This window comes from Grus americana, chromosome 18 (genome assembly GCF_028858705.1).
Source record: "Grus americana isolate bGruAme1 chromosome 18, bGruAme1.mat, whole genome shotgun sequence".
Taxonomy (NCBI): Eukaryota; Metazoa; Chordata; class Aves; order Gruiformes; family Gruidae; genus Grus; species Grus americana.
The window spans coordinates 13,455,877-13,471,615 of NC_072869.1; the positions used below are offsets into that span (position 1 = coordinate 13,455,877).

The following is a 15,739-nucleotide window of genomic DNA, read 5'->3' on the forward strand; positions in this document are numbered from 1 at the left end:
AGCTGGCTCTAAAAGGAAACAAGAAGCAGGCTCAGGAGCAGAGGCCAGGGTACGTGTTGCTGTGGAAAGCTTGCGACAGTCTGCGGCTTTCCACCTCTGTCTACTGTACAAGTGCTAGTATGCAAAAGCAGAGGTGGGTCCTCCATGGAGCATTGAGCCTAGCAGGGCCGCAAGGATGGGAGTGGGGCTGGTGTTGTGGGCTGAAGGGACGCAAGCTGTGCAGAAAATGATTGTGCCCAAGCCTGAGGCAGGTACCCCTGCGCACCTTGATTTGGTTAGAATGTTTTCAAGGGAGAGCTTGCCAGTGGAGCTCCTTGGGGTGATGGGAAGTGGTAAGGACTGACACGGTCTGCTTGGTCAAAGCTTGCAGAAGTCAGTGCCAGAGGCTTTGTCTCCAAATTGATGCTCACACTGCTGGGAAGTTACAACCAACAGCTCCATGGCTGTACGCCTGTGACAGCAATATCCTAAAGGCCTTACCTGGCTCCCAAGTGCAGTCTCAGCAGCACACCAGATCTCACAAAGAAGTCCAGCCTGCTTCCAGTGTTGCTAGCGAGCATTGGCAAGCAGAACCTCTGTCAGTGCTGTCTGAAGAGAGCAATGGGAGGTGGATCTTCAGGAGCAGACCTCAGTTTTCAATCACAAAGGACTTAAGAAAGCCACCCAACACCTTGCAGAGATGCCAGACTAGTCCTCCCTTCTCATTGACACTGCACCACTTTTCCCCATGGCTCCCAAGCAGACTCTCAACCTTGTTCATCCCACCTCATCCCCTGCAGTCTTTCTCCTTGCCTGACAGCATGCACTGGCCTGCTGCCACAGCCAGGATCTCTTGTGGTGAGCCTTACCTGCCTAAGCCCACCTATGAGCTGACTGCTCCTCATGGGTGGTTCAAGAATCTCTAGCCACACCTGCAGGTGCCTCCAAAGCTTCAGGTGGGGCTGGGTAGAGTCTAGATGACACACAACTTCTCGTGAGTATCCCTGTTAGCTGTAATGGTTTGTGCAAGCATAAGCTTCTGAGACTCTCTGAAATCCTGCTGTACAGACCCTGCACCATCCTTTGCCTCGCATTGCCGCCACCCTGGAAGCCTGAGGATGTGTCATCAGAATGAAGGAGTGCAGCCAGCAAAGACAGGCATAGGGAAGAGAGAAGGCAGTGGCGTGAAGAGGAGTGAGCAGGCTGATGGCTCCTGGCCACCCTGGTAAGTGTGACACCTGGAGATAGTTTCTTTGATGACTTGTACAAAAGGACTGTCACAAAGGGCATCGGTGGGAAAGGACAGGCAAGTCACTGAAGAAGCAGCTCTTGCATCATGGGTATAACTCTGTCTGTTCTGACCTACCATAGCCTTCTTTAGACTCTGGTTTGCAAAGGATTTCTGTTTCACTTGCGCGCAGTTACACACCCTCTGGAATCTCTCTAGCTCTCAAGGATGTGGTCGAAAAGAAAGCAGGCGGCCGCGAGCCCTAAGCTCAGGGACAGGCGCACACCCTCGGGCAGGGCTTGCCATAAGCACGGCTGAGCGATGCTGACGGGACTGAGGCTTGGCCTCGCGTCCGCGGCAAACTCACGGCTGCCTCCTGGGCTCTGAGGTCCCACAAATCGCCCATCAGCCTTCACAAGAGTCATTCCCAGAGGAGGAGACACGGCCACAGAGAGCTTTGGAGGTTGCCCGTGCCAGGAGGACCAGCCCGTCATTTGTCTCCCTTCATCCTCACTGTCAAAAGCTCAAAATAGCCCCGCTCTTGCAAGACTCCTGCGCGGGGTCATGCCTGTTTGTGTAGATGATACGCTTCCACTAATAGCGCTCGAAGACATTCCTCGGCGGGTAGGTTGCCTTCTATATCTCAGCGCAACGTGCTGCCATATAGGAGCTGGACAACTGTGTTGTGTCCTAAGACGGCAGATGCTATTCTTGCCCCAGAGAGACTTGCTCCAGCACAGCTCCTTTCTCAGCTGAAATGTTAAAGATCAGAAGCAGGCCCGAGCGTGCTCTCCCTGGTAAGAGTATAAATCAAGAGTGGCCGCTCTGAAATCTGTGCAGCAACGCTGTGCCAACGCAGCGCCTGGGTGCTCACCATTCCCTCCTGGGACGTGCTGTCCCATGGGGAACACAGCAGCTGCCCAGGTACTTCCAGCGGTCAGCTGGGGCTCAGTCTGGGGTGGATGGGGTGTCTCGCTTCTCTTGGACACCAACAAATGAAAAAGGTGGTTTGGGCTGTAGCTCTGAAAGTGGACAGTTTTCATCTGCCTTTCCGCGCGTCCCTGTCTGGGTGAGGATGAAGACAGAGGCAGGGCTTGCTCCGAGGTTCAGCAGCGCTGCAGAAGGCCGTGTCCCTTTGCTCAGGCTGTGCTTTCACAGCTCTCACTGAGGGAAGGTAGTAGGCCTGTGCACCAGAGATCGCTCAAGGGCCACTGTAGTATATCAGGGCCGCAGGAGAAGCCCCGGCCAGGCCGGTGGCTATCACGCAATGGTTATGGAGACCCAGCTCTGCCTGCAGCCTGACTCCACTAGCCCTTGGGAGAGCTCAGCAGAGCCGGCGTTGCTGCCCGGTACGGTCACCACAGGCAATCGGGCAGAGGAAACCAAGGCCCAGAGACATCATTTGGGATGGTGGCTGTGCCTTTCCCCTCACCACTTGGACTGTTGCCCAGAGGACACAGGCCCCTCAGCTTTATTCTCAGCTTGGGTCCCATCACCTGACACTGAAGGGACAGACAAGTGCTTTTAGGGATCCTTGGCAGAAAGGCGGTGGCATCCTTCCCAGGGGTCGGAAGCAGGGGGTAACCGGTCGCAGGGCTCCAGCAGGCTCCTGTCAGTCACGGGGAGCTCAGCCAGGCAGCAGCGGACCGGGCCCACTGCTCAAAGCAGCCATTGCCAGGGGGTGGCAGCATGGAGCTGCCGAGGTGGACCCTCCGCTGGGTGGCTGGCTTGCTGCAGAGCGGCAGCTAAGTCTCGCTGAAACGTGGGTGCTTTCAAAGCTGCTGAAACTTCCTGGCCCACGTGTTACCACTGACTCACACCAGACAGGTTGACATCCAGCCAGGTGGGTCAGCCAGTTTCATGTCTTCGCCACTGGGACAGAACAAAGACCGGTGGAATGTGCCAAAGAAGGCCTGGAAATGTTAGGGTCATCAGTGCTCAAAGAAAAGAGCCTGAGCTGACAGAAGCAGCCACTGGTGGTGTGTCTTTTGGGAAGGAGGGCATCCAAGCACTTTGCCAGGGCGGAATGGGATTAAGCTTAAAAGTAGCTCTGGAAAAGCGGAGAAAATGTCTCTGAATATGGGGCACAAGTTTATAGACAACAGTGTCAAAGAGTTTCAAAAATGGTATATTTAATTATTGAAAATATTGGTATAAGTACTATTTCGACGGTGCAGGATATGAATGTTTGCTTTCCCCAGCAATGGGTTGTCTTAGCGACAATCTATAGTACTTTGAATAGAGCACATTTTGTAGACCTCTTCTGAACAAAGAAAAATCTTTCTGTAGATTTTGGGATTGTAGATTTTGGGATTCTGTAGATTTTTGTGATTGGGGAGGAGAGGAGCTAGAATGACAACTATAAAGAATATGACTTAGAAAAAGCTGTGGGCAGAACTTCATTTTTTAAGTCAGAGATGAGAAGAGTAAAGACTGGGTGTGGGAGTTTGAAAATAATTTTGTCAAATGGAAACGATTTTCATTAAGAGACATAGAGGGTTATAGTGCCAGGACTATAACTGTTTAATTTGAAGTAAAAAGGATTTGGAGTAAATGTTAAGGAAATATTAGAATGAGAAAAACTGTATGGTAGAACTAAGTATCTGTAATATTGCATGATCTCCTTTAGCCTATGCCTTTAAGGATCTGCTTTAGACAAGCATCTCCCAAGGACTGTCTAGATATGGATGGTATCATATGGACTTTTATAGAAAAATAGCAAGTATATCAATAGCTGTCTTGCAACTGAAACTGTGATGATCATCATGTCTATTTTTATGTTTACATTTCACAGTCAGTTACTGATCCTGCCTGGAAAAGGTGCTATAATTTCTGAGAAGGTGTACATATCCCACTTCGCCTCATAATGCCCAGCGAAATTGCGTAGGCATGTAGATATCTGAAATATGATTTTTATCTTTTAAAAGCTTCTTTTTCCCGTGGGAAAGAGTTCCCATTTTAAGGTTCTGTCTGTTTGGTTCCCTGAACAGCAAGGTTACTTTGGGGAATACATTCTAAGGTATACAAAAACTTTGATTTTTCAAAATTGATAAATAATTTGCCTTTAATTTAAGAATCACTGTAAAGACCCTTTAAAAATGAGAACTCTTGTTATTTTTGTAGACATATTATGAGACTGTTTTTTCAGCATTCTTTACCTTGTAAAAAAATAGCTCTCTAATGGTGCAATATGAACTATAGCAATGTGCTAAACAAGATACATTACATAGCTAGAGCACACAGAAAAAAAAAATGGCATTCTCAGGTTTTCTTTCATGTTCGACTAACACAACTATTCACTTGAGGAGGCCATAGATTATGATAAATTACCAGGATCCAAATAGCATACCAAGGGGTTGGAAACCAAAGATTCCTTTCTCTCGGATATTTATTGCCATAACTGCAGAATGATATCCTTTTGCATTCAGACATTCTTTGTGGAGTTGGGCTGCCTGTCAGCTGACGAGTGCTGATTGTGGGGAAAACACCGCTCTAAAATGGCTGTAAAGGACCATCTCAGAGAGAAAGTTTAAAATAGATACAGTGCCTGTGTTTCAACAGAACTGCTGCCCCACTGCAGAGGCTCTCAGATCAATATGTGAACTCCTGGACTAGAGGGACATCTGTATCTCCTGAGCTAACTAGTCCAGTTACAGAATTTTTGGAAAGTATTCTGTATGAAAGGAAGAAACTTCTTGACCAAGAGTGTGAGGAAATAAGATTAAATTCAACAGCTGAATTCTCCATGAATTTACCAATGAATCTGCCATGCATCCAGGAAAAGGGCCTACAAAGAGATCCTTTCTTTCTCCCATTTCTACATGCATTAGTTCTATTGAACTCAGAGTTGCAACACAGATAGGCTGCGGACAAGATACATACATTGGGGTGAGATCCAGGCTTAGCAAATATGAGGCAGACAGCAGTGCCGTCAAGAGAGAGCTCTGCTCTGAGACCTTGCACCATGCAAGATTGTGGCCACCTGGAGGCACTTCTCAGGGAGCAGCATGCACTTTGACTGACCTGAGGGAATGATCTGGAAGGCAGGCAACATACGCCAGCGTGGCTCAGCAAAGCAGTGAAGTTGGCACTGCATCGTGAGCTGTAGAAGAGTTAGCATATATTTTCTCAGGCCACGGTCCTGAATGAGATGTCAAACACCCTGGCTGCTGGCTATCTGGTGGCACATCACCGTCATTGTCTCCTGCTGGAGCCGTTCTGCTTAACGCAACTGATTTGCCCTTCAGGAGCAGCAGGGACTTGTATCCTTCCCTCGGCATCTCAGATGGATGCGGAGAGCAATTAAGGAATCATTTAGGCTGACCACCAAGGAAATATATCTGCTAACATTACATAGGAGGCTGTGGTGGAGTCTCGGAAGTGACAGGAGCTTTAGTGTTTGGAAAAAAATTTCCCTTGAAAATACTACAAGAAAAATCTCCTGCTGTAATATAAATACGTACTGCAGATTAACTATACCCTTGTCTACCTTGCCACCTGGGAGATGCTCTCTGCAGTTTAATCACTATTTTTCTTCCTCAAATATGTGACTTCAAATGAAAATTTGGATGAAGGGTGAAGGAGATGTATAATTGTAGCACTCAGTCAAAGATAATAACAAAGCGAATTGAACTGCATACGTGGATGTTTGCCTTTTACAAGTTAGCCTCAGTAGAAGATCACAGTAACATGCCATATGTTCAGAGAACAGTTCTTGGGTTCAAAAAGTGTTTGGACAAATTCATCAGTTAAAAATCCACCACAAGCTGTTAAGTACCCAGACATCGTGTCCTGCTCAGAGCTTCCATATATACAAATCACTGGGTGTCGGCAGAGTTTGAGAGACATGCAGCTCCATGTTGCCTTAGGCAAGATGACGCTCCTTCCTGGGAATCACTTTCAAAGACAGAAAGTTGGGCTACATGGACCTTTTATCTCACAAGTGCAGCTTATTTTAGGCCTGCAGGGGTTAATACCATGCTCCTTCCTTATTTTCTTTTTGTTCCCCTTCCTTCCTTCTCTTCTACTTTCTGTTTCAATTATCTTTTTCTACCCAGTGGTCTCCCAGCTTGCCCACCCCACTCACCTGCTCTGTAACAGGAGCCCCTCAGCTGCTTTGGTGGGTGATAGAAAGGGCATCCTGAATGTTGTCTCCTTGGCCAGAATGTACTGCCCAGATCTCTTCCGATGATGTTAGCTGTGGAGACAGGGGGAGTGTGAGTAATGGTGCACCTGTGGTACACATTTGAAAGCTGCCCATCCTCTAATCCCAGACTGTGTGTTTTATTTGCCTCTCATGTTCAGTTAACTCATTCTGAGGACTTCCAAGAATTCCACTCTGTGGAAAGCTACATAGCAACAAATTTGTCATCAAAGTTCCCCCTATGACAGGTGCATTCACTTTCCTTGACATGAAGGTAAATCACAACTGCATTAAGACCTGCAGAAATTAGTTCCTGAATAGAGCAAAGGGACAGGCAAGGCCATTATAGTCCCTTCATGGCCAGCTTGTGACATCAGCTTGTTGTCACAAGTGTTCACGTGTAAACCCAGAAATTTTTGCTTACATTTGCCATGGTAAAGAATGGATGGTCCACACTACTTTTTCACCCTTCAGGTTTTAAGTGTCATTAGTTATGATCGTCAGTAGGTCTTCCTGGGAAATAATTTATTGCTTCCAGCAATTCTCTCATTCCATTCCTTCAGCCACGTTTATCAGAAATGTTAGTTTAATGGCACATTTCTTCATTTCCTAATCAGATGACACATCAAAAATATGGACTGAGCACATTCTGCACATAACATTGAAAGCATGCAGTTTAGCAGATCTACACTGAATTGATAAATAACCTTTTAATATGGAAAATGTGCTCTTACCATCTCCAGGGTCCAGTGTACAGATACATCCTAGCAGAAGTGTAGGGATGAGCAGTTTTGCTACAGAGCAGTATTCTGACTTTTCTGCTTGTCCTACACTGACATTCCTGTGAGCTCTCATTTTACACAGAGGGCAGCAGAAATGCTGCTACAGCAGAGGCTGGGCATTCTCTGTCAGACTACAGAGCAAACTGATCTGTCTAGGCAGGCCCTACCATAATGACAGCATGGCCAACAACAGCACTTGCAAGCTGAAAATCCTGCAAGGAGTGATTTGAATTCCTTTTTTTGGTAAAATTATGAGCAATTCAGGGAACTTCAGACTCCATCCTATATCATTGTTCTTTCTAGAAAAGTCATAAGTGTAGCTCTATTCCACATGATTTTTGTATCTCCTGGGAAAGTCTCTGTCACTATCCCAGCCTCTGCTGTTTTGGGGTGATGGAGTGGGTTTTTTTCCTTTTGTTTTGGTTTTGGGTTGTTTTTTGTTTTGTTTTTTGTTTTTGTTTTTTTTTTTAACCTGGAAAGTGCTATATGTTAAAACCCTGATCTCAGAATATAAATGTTGCCTTTATTCGGAGGGGAGGATACTATTTCACTCTCTATGAGTTATAGAATCTGGCAAGAAAAAACATTCGATTAGAAAGTGGTCTTTTAGTAGCTAGGTCTCACATTGCCATACATGTTTTTAAGACAGAATCAAGGCACTGAACAAAATATTTTTTTTCTAGAATAGAAGGACACTGGTACCAAATACTCATTTCCCAGTGGAAGTGAATTTAGGCAAGCCATGCTGAAACAACATCCTTTTTGAGAGATTCCTGCAAATACTAACTGATACCTAAAGGAGGGCTTAGGCAATGGCTGCCATTCACTGTTCCAGGCATAATGCCAAACAGTTTAGCAGACACAGGGCAAATGAAAGAGATGAAGGTGGTGTCTCAGCATCCTAAAGAGAAAGAATCTGCAGAAATAAAAAGAGGAAAAGAAATCAGAACAATTTCTCCTCAAGCTGAATAATTTCTTCCCAGCTGCCTGTACTCTCAGAAATGAGAAGCTGTTGGGAGGTCTCTGCAGCAATCAGCAATCAACTAGGGCCAATTACCCTGTTTCAAAATCAGCTTTCTGTCTGCAATACCTTCCAGGTATCTGCATCATGCTGTAGTCTCCAGCCTGGGTTTCAGTTTGCATTATTTGCTCAGGATCTGGTCTATGCAGATGTATGAATACGGATTGAATTAGACCTGTTCCTCCTGAACAACAGCCCACCTAAAAACCTCATGCACTGTTAAATGCACCCAGTTATTCACTGATAATCTCTGCAGAACAGACATTTTGTTCACATAACTCAGATTGCACAGTGCTCCCTGTGGCTTCTGTAGAACACAAATAATCTGATCTATCTCACCAGCTGGGTCTCTCATCCTGTCTGATGAGAGTTGATTGCTGATCTCTCCATAAGCTATAATGTAGATAATATGGAAAAAGTCACAAATTTTGAATATTTAGCTTCTCAGCTAAGAAGGAATCTTCCATATGCTGCTGGAGGTATGATTTAGCAGAAGAGGCTGTTAAAGCTGATCAAAAGACCTTATAGCCTACTAGAGAACCATAACTGACCTAACCCAAACATAACAGAGCAGCCTAAGGAAAAAAAGGTATACTTTCACGAATGTGTCCCAGCAAAGCATCTTTTCAACTGTATCTTCTCAACATACTATCTCTGTTAATAATGTGTACTGCATGTGTTTGTAGACAACCAGTGACACACCAAAGGGACTTAACTCAAAAGAGGGTCTGTGTGCCTGCCTGCACAGTGGCCAAGCTTCAAGGCAGGGCTGTGGACAGCCCATCCACCCAAAACACATCCTTACCTACTGTAAAGGACCAGGATCTGAGAGACAAGGAGAGGATGCACATCCCTCCCATGCTGAGGAGGGTGAAGAACACAGACCTCTCACTTCATAGTAAAATGCTCTATCCATGGGGCTGTTCAGCAGAAGGTAGCTAGTGGTGGGACTAGCTTTGTTTTGGAGACAAGGTAACTAGGGCTTCTGTGCTCTACTCTGAAATCATTATTCTTTGTGCTGGGTCTCACGCTTCCCAGTTTGCAGGCATTCTCAGAAACAGCAGGAGCACGATGCCAAAAAGCTAAACCTAAATTCCAGAATGCCTTACATCCTGTGAGGCAGACTATCTACTCTTTATTTGGTACTGGGGCATTCAAAACCTTCTCTGACAACTTATCAGTCCATGCATCGACTCCAGAATCCTTGGGTTTCCTTGCAGCTCAGATGCTGCAGAACAGGGAACTGCAATTGTTACAAAAATTAGTTACCAAGTGCTCAATCTCCACATATTAATGGAGTGAGAATGCATTGTCAGCTGCCCAGTTGCCAAACTCCTTGTTTTGTGGTGCAAAGCTCCTACTAACACAATCAATTTCCTGGAACAGTTCTCCTTGAAATCTCCTTGGCAAGGTAGCACAGGGGCTGCAAGATACTGAGGGCAATGACAACCTAAGAGATGCAGGAACATCTGGGCAATCACCTGTGAGATACTGGAGGACAGCTGGGTGGTTTCTTGCCTGTGGCACAGTTACTTTGATTCTGTGGATCTCTTCAACCTTCCTTCCTGGATGTGATCCTGATGATGAGGTATAGTGGAAGTGCTGAGGGAGCTTGTAGACTCCTAGCCCTTAGAAGTGCAGATGCTTGGCTGAGTAAAACATTCATCCAGCTGTGTGGGACTGGGACAGGCTGGGTGTAGCACTGCAAAAAGTGGCAGTTGCAGTGTAGCTATACAGACCTTGCATGCCTTTACCTTCATAAAGGCAGTACTTGGCCAAGCTGGAGCCATACCTGGACAGTCTTCCATCGTGCAGAAGGCAGCCACCTGCACTTCCAGAAGGCACTTGTTGCTGCTGGAAGTTGTGTTTTTCTTGCGATAGGTATGGCGTCTCATGTGGAGAATCATAAGGAAAACATTGATCCACAGAGCAGATTTACTCCCTGAGCAGAAGCTCAGCAGCTTGCAGCTCTCTCCGGCCTCCTAGGGCTGACTAATGGAGGGGAGATGACAAAGGGATTTCTTTTTAAGGGGTGTTATGGACCTCACATTCGAGTCTCACAGATTGCTTGTGGGTGAGAAGATCATGAATTTCTTGCTGTGCACCAGAACCAGTACAGGGGGGTTTACCTGGTCACAGCTGCAGGCTGCTGCCCTAAGCAGTCTTTGGCTCCTCTGCTCCTTCTGCATCAAGCTGCTTTAGGACAAGAGGAAAACTTGCCTACCCTCCTGCCAGAGTAACTGCTGATGACATGACATTGAAGGGACAGGGTGAGATCAGTGCCATCTTGACATCTGCTAATTGCTTATGTGAATGAATTCTCTCCAGTTTTGCAGTGGTTGAAAGTTTAATACCATTGGTGCCAATCTTCAGGAAAACTTGCATGAAAGAATGGACGAGCTCAGTCCAAAGGAGGAAACTACTTATCTTTCAGAAAACACCCTCCATTTGGTGGGGACATTCCATCAACATTATGTTTTGATATCCACCAGCTGGATGCCCACCTGACTTGAACACACCACCTCAAAATGTCTGTGAAATCCATGGTACATCTGCTCTAGGATAGCTGCGTGGTTAAAGGAATCTAATGAGAGTAACAAAGGTACTCAATGCTATTGTGAAATCATGAACTGTGTGAGGGTGACCTTGATGTTGTGCTCTTTCAAAGCACAAGGAGTTCACCAAGACAGCTACCTTTCTATACAGGAATTCACTGCTGCTGAGGTTATATTTCACACTATACATACTGACCCCCCAAGAAGATTCCTTCTTGAACTTTGCTGGTTGATTGCCACATGGTCCAACTGGGTTTACTTTAGTTGCTTCTCTCTAGGCAGAAAAGAAGACCAATGGGCCTGAAATGGAGGCCAGAGGCTTGCAACCATTCTTCTTTTCCAGAAGGTCCTGGTCAGCTTGGTCCAGAGTGGAAGGAGTGGAGGACCTAGGAAGGAGGCCTGAAGGTGGTTCCATGACAATGACATGGAGATACTGGGCCTGGAATTTCTTTCTAACTAGACAGGTTACAAGGCTGACAGTGATGCTCTAAGAAGCAAGGTGGAGACTGTGGTTTGCATAGGGCCACAAACTCAAGAGCCTTTGACAGTGCTCCACTTTCACATTTCACCTGTGCTCCTGAGTGCCCCTCTTTCTCTCCAGCTCATGCTCACTGAGCACAAGTGAAGGGAAATCACATTGTAGGGACTTACACAAAGATTGTAATGTGCATGCCTGGATGTCATCACTCCAGCACTTCACCCACACTGTATGTCTGTGCAGGACCATCTGTATCCAGGGATTTCTCTCATTCTGCCTTTTCTGACTGTGTTGTGGTTTGCTTGTAGTCCCAGTGGACTTCAGGCCCTGTAGGGAAGGAAGCCCAAGTGGCAGAAAGTCAATGGCTGGCAGGATCCATTTCCCTTTTTGTTTTGCATCAGGACATTGCTGCCTCTTTCAGCAGATCACTCTTCCCAAGGACAGATGTCATCTCAGCTGTCCCATGCCTGAACAGAGGAAATTGGCCTGTTTTCTGTAGCCTAAGTCACTGAGAACTGTGGAGCTAAATCTATATGGAGTCTGGATCCAGTAATTCAAATTACACAGTACTCCTTTGCAGGAAGCTGGAATGCCCAATAGGCATGTCACAGAAATTTATCACTTGGGTGGGACTAATAATCTCTATGAATTAAAACAAAACCAAAGCAGATGGTGTGTATCCCAGAACTTTTTATAAGATACCTATCTAAGTGTCTATATGTCCAGGATTTTTAAATCCATGGAAGAAAATTCTTCAAGTTCGTTTACCTGCAAATATGAATTAATGTTATCTTTACCTTCCAGAAAGAACATCTGAAGGAACGGGTAAAAGTTTAGGTCTTGGTGTCTCCTGAAAGGTCCCCTGAACTTCTCATGATGGCCTCCCAGTCTTTTTCTATCTATTTTCTCACAGTTTCCTTCTCAGTATCTAATCCCTCCAAAGCGATTACCAAAGGTTAAGGATCTTTCCCTTTGAAAACTGCTCTGACAGCTAATGCTCCATTTTTGTGAACAATGTGCACACAGATGCCAGTGCTGCAGTTTACAATTTTCCCTCCATGCTGTCATTTAATGTCACCTATTAAAAAACTTCAGGGGAGAAGCTATGGCGTTATACTTTATTTTGTTGGTATGAAAGGGAAAGTAGGCATTTGTTAAACAGCAGAGACCCAAGCCTGGGGTTATGCAGTGCTGATGCAGCCAGACAATTCTGGTCGTCACAAGCACTGAGGGCTGGCTGCAAAGCATCCTGCACCATTCTGCATGATACCAGAGACTGCGCTCAGGAGCAGATTTACTTAGCATTGCAGATGCAGTCTTGATAGTTAAATTGACATACTTTATCTGGCCTTCAAAGAAGCAAGCAGATTTGTGAAGTAAGACTTCACTTTACAAATACACATGAAAGACTGTCACTTTTTCCTGTGTCCATTAATTTTGTTTTATATTATAATTTCTACTGATTTGTCCAGTGTAGCCATCGCCTTACTGCACTGTAGTTCCCTTGATTTCCCCAAAGGCCCTTTTAATACCATGGGATTACATTCGTCACCTAGCAGTCCTGTGATATCCAAATGGATTTTTAAGTAGGAGCTTCCACACCATGTTTGGAAGCTTAGCAACTTCATCTTTGAGTTCCTTTAGATTTTTGGACATCTGTATTTGAGGACTAAGAAGGAAAGAGGTCTTTGCAATGAGACTACTAACCTGATGACAAGGGTGCGAAATCAGCTTCATCATAGGAAGAGGAATTAAGCCCAGAAGTGACAGAGGAATAGCTGCAAATGTAGGAATTTTGCAAGGGAGAGGGGGAACATGATCAGAATCAGGGAGATATGCTGGGATAGTGTGCATTACTGGAACATGGTCATGGGAGGGGGACTGTTTAGGAAGAATAGACAGGGAAGATGAGGAGGATTTATGCTTTATGTTAAAGTGCTCCTTGATTGTAGAAAGCTTCAGTGTGAAACTGTAGACATCCCATCAGAGATGGGAGAAAAATGATGGATGTTGTGATGGGGTCTGTTATAGACCACCCAATCAAGACAAAGTAGTGAAGGAGGATTTCTACAACTAGTAGAAAGGCAGAAGTCTCCTCTGCCATTTGGTTTTCAGCCATATGGACATCGGCTGGGAGGGCAGCAATACCAGACGTTCTTAGACTGTACTAATGACAATACCCTAATGTAAGTACCGGACAGGCAATGCTGAATACTGGAAGCAGGGATGAACTAGTGATCAATATGATCCCAGATGGCAGCTCAGGCTGCAGCAGCCACATGATGACTGAATGAAGGATCTAGTGGAAAGCTGGGGACGTAAGCAATAGAATTAGCACTCTAGACTTTGTAAGGCTGGAATTCATTGTATTCAGGGAACTGCTAGTTAGAACACCCTCAGCAGCAGCTGTGAAAGAGAAGACTGCTCAAGAGAGATGGTTAGGGTTTAAAGGAAAATTATTGTGACCTCAGGAACAAACTACCTTGTTCTGCCTGAACAGGAACAATCATCTAAGCAGCAAATACCTTGATGAACTAAACCACAAAAGTATATGAGGTGGAGGCAATCACTGATACCAAAATATTAATGTAAAACATTACTTGGGCACCTAGGGACGTTAAGCATAACAGTTCTGCACAGATGATGCAGAAGGGAGTTCAGAGAAAATATGTGTCTACCACTGAATATGCGAGTCCACCTAATGAGAGGTGATGCAGAAAACACTTAAGTATGCAGCACCTTTTCTGCATCAGTCTTCAGAGACAAAGCTTATCCCCAGGCATCTGCATCTTCCAATGGAGTTTGAGAAAGAAAGGGATAACCAACAGTGAGGAAGTCCTAACCTACTACTTAGTGAAGCTGGACTTATTAAGAGAAGTTGTATGTATTCATATCCATAGGGCTGAGTGTTCCTAATCAAAGGAGGCTGAAGGAGTCTGTGCATGCAGTTGCAAGGCCTATGTTTATCATTGGTGAAAAATGACAGACAGAAAAGGTCCCATATGACTGGAAAAAGGCTAATGCTATGTCCATCTTTAAAAAAGGCAGGAAGAAGTATCAGTGAAGCTGTAAGCTGCTCAGTTGCACTTTAGTTATTTGAAAGATCACAGAATATGTCCTCTTGGTATTTATTGCTAAGGATGTGAAGGACAAGAAGATAACTGAGAGCAGCCAACATGTTTTTATCAGGGAAGGCAATCATGCTTGACCAACCTGATTGGTTTCTATGATGAAGTGACTGTTGCCTTTTATCAGTTCTTTTCTGATAATTAGCATGCCTTTGCCCTGGACATCTACTATGGTATAATTAAGTGGTCTTCAGTCTACTAATGCTGAACTGCTTCCCTTTGAGTCCTTATTTCTATGTGCTTTATAAACACAATCATATTGGATTTGGGGGGCTATTTTAACTCCTCCAAGGATGTTGTATTACATGTATCACCACAGGTCAATTCTTAAACAGCTTAATTTTCCACTATGTCCACAGCTGTATTCGAACCAGCTAAGTCAACACTGCTTTTCCTTCACACCCTAACTAGTGGTTTCATGAAGCACTCACTGACAGTGTCCACAAATATAGTTTTGGTTCTACAACCCAAAATAACACTTGTCCATTCTGTATGGAGTAGTTGTGGTCTTGTATTGGTGTTACATTAGTTGCTCTAGCAGTCCGGTAGTCCTCTTTTAATTGCAGTTGCTGTTAATGTCCAGAGAAGACAGCTGTTAAGATATGAGGAGAGACTTGGTGAAGGGCCTGAAGCAGGAAACTTGAGGGACTTGAATTCCCTGAACAGCATGAGCATGGAGAAATATTAACACAGGACTTCAGTGCAGGACATGGCAAGAGCTGGAAGGAATTGAGCTTCACAATTTCCACCTCTCTTGACTGCAGTCTGTTTGGTATGACTCTACTCTTCAACCAAAAAGGAAGACAAGGCCATTGTCAGTATATGTTCCCAATAACTGAATGCTTCATCTTTCTCCAAGGATCTGTGAATGGCAGCTGAATATACAGGGAAATTTGGCAGGCCTCTGTTCCTATATGAATAATTATTTTGTGAAGGTTGTGTGATCAAATCAGATATTAAATGCCCTCCACATTACTATATTGCACTAGACAAGAATTCAAAATTACCACACTAGTGTTCTGGTAATGGGCAGCTCTTCTTCCTAATCCATGTGAAAAGATTAGCCTTCTGAGATATTCAGCTGTCCCTGTAACTTGTGTAGTGAGCTCAAGGGTGAGCTCTGGGTTTGGATTCCAGTCTGGGGCCCAAAATATGGGTGCTGCAGTGCCAAAGCACTCTTGGAAGGGGCTCCTAGAGCACACGGCATTGTTTGATACTGTATATTACACTGAACCTCAGACACTGTTTTTCTAACCTCTTCCCTGTGTAACCCTATCTTCCCTGAGATATTTTAATGACTGAAATGCATATGATCAGAAGAATGTGTTTAGATCTGGAGGATCTGAAGAAGTGTGATTACAACCTTTCCTAAAACTAGATCAGTTAGTCTCTTGGTGTACCAGCAAATCTCTTTTTCCCATACCA

At 45.0% G+C, this 15,739-nt stretch overlaps 2 long non-coding RNA genes across 2 annotated transcripts; both read right to left on the reverse strand.

Annotated features, from left to right (window-relative positions):
* Positions 1 to 480: 480 nt before the first annotated feature.
* Positions 481 to 7,218, reverse strand: LOC129214559 (uncharacterized). The gene is made up of 4 exons (XR_008579729.1): positions 7,085 to 7,218; positions 6,775 to 6,959; positions 6,294 to 6,404; positions 481 to 588 (listed from the first exon to the last, which is right to left on the reverse strand). It is a non-coding gene; the product is annotated as an uncharacterized LOC129214559 (long non-coding RNA).
* Positions 7,219 to 7,744: 526 nt separating this feature from the next.
* LOC129214561 (uncharacterized) lies at positions 7,745 to 11,513 on the reverse strand. Its single transcript, XR_008579731.1, has 2 exons — positions 11,360 to 11,513; positions 7,745 to 8,048 (listed from the first exon to the last, which is right to left on the reverse strand). It is a non-coding gene; the product is annotated as an uncharacterized LOC129214561 (long non-coding RNA).
* Between the last annotated feature and the right edge of the window lie 4,226 nt (positions 11,514 to 15,739).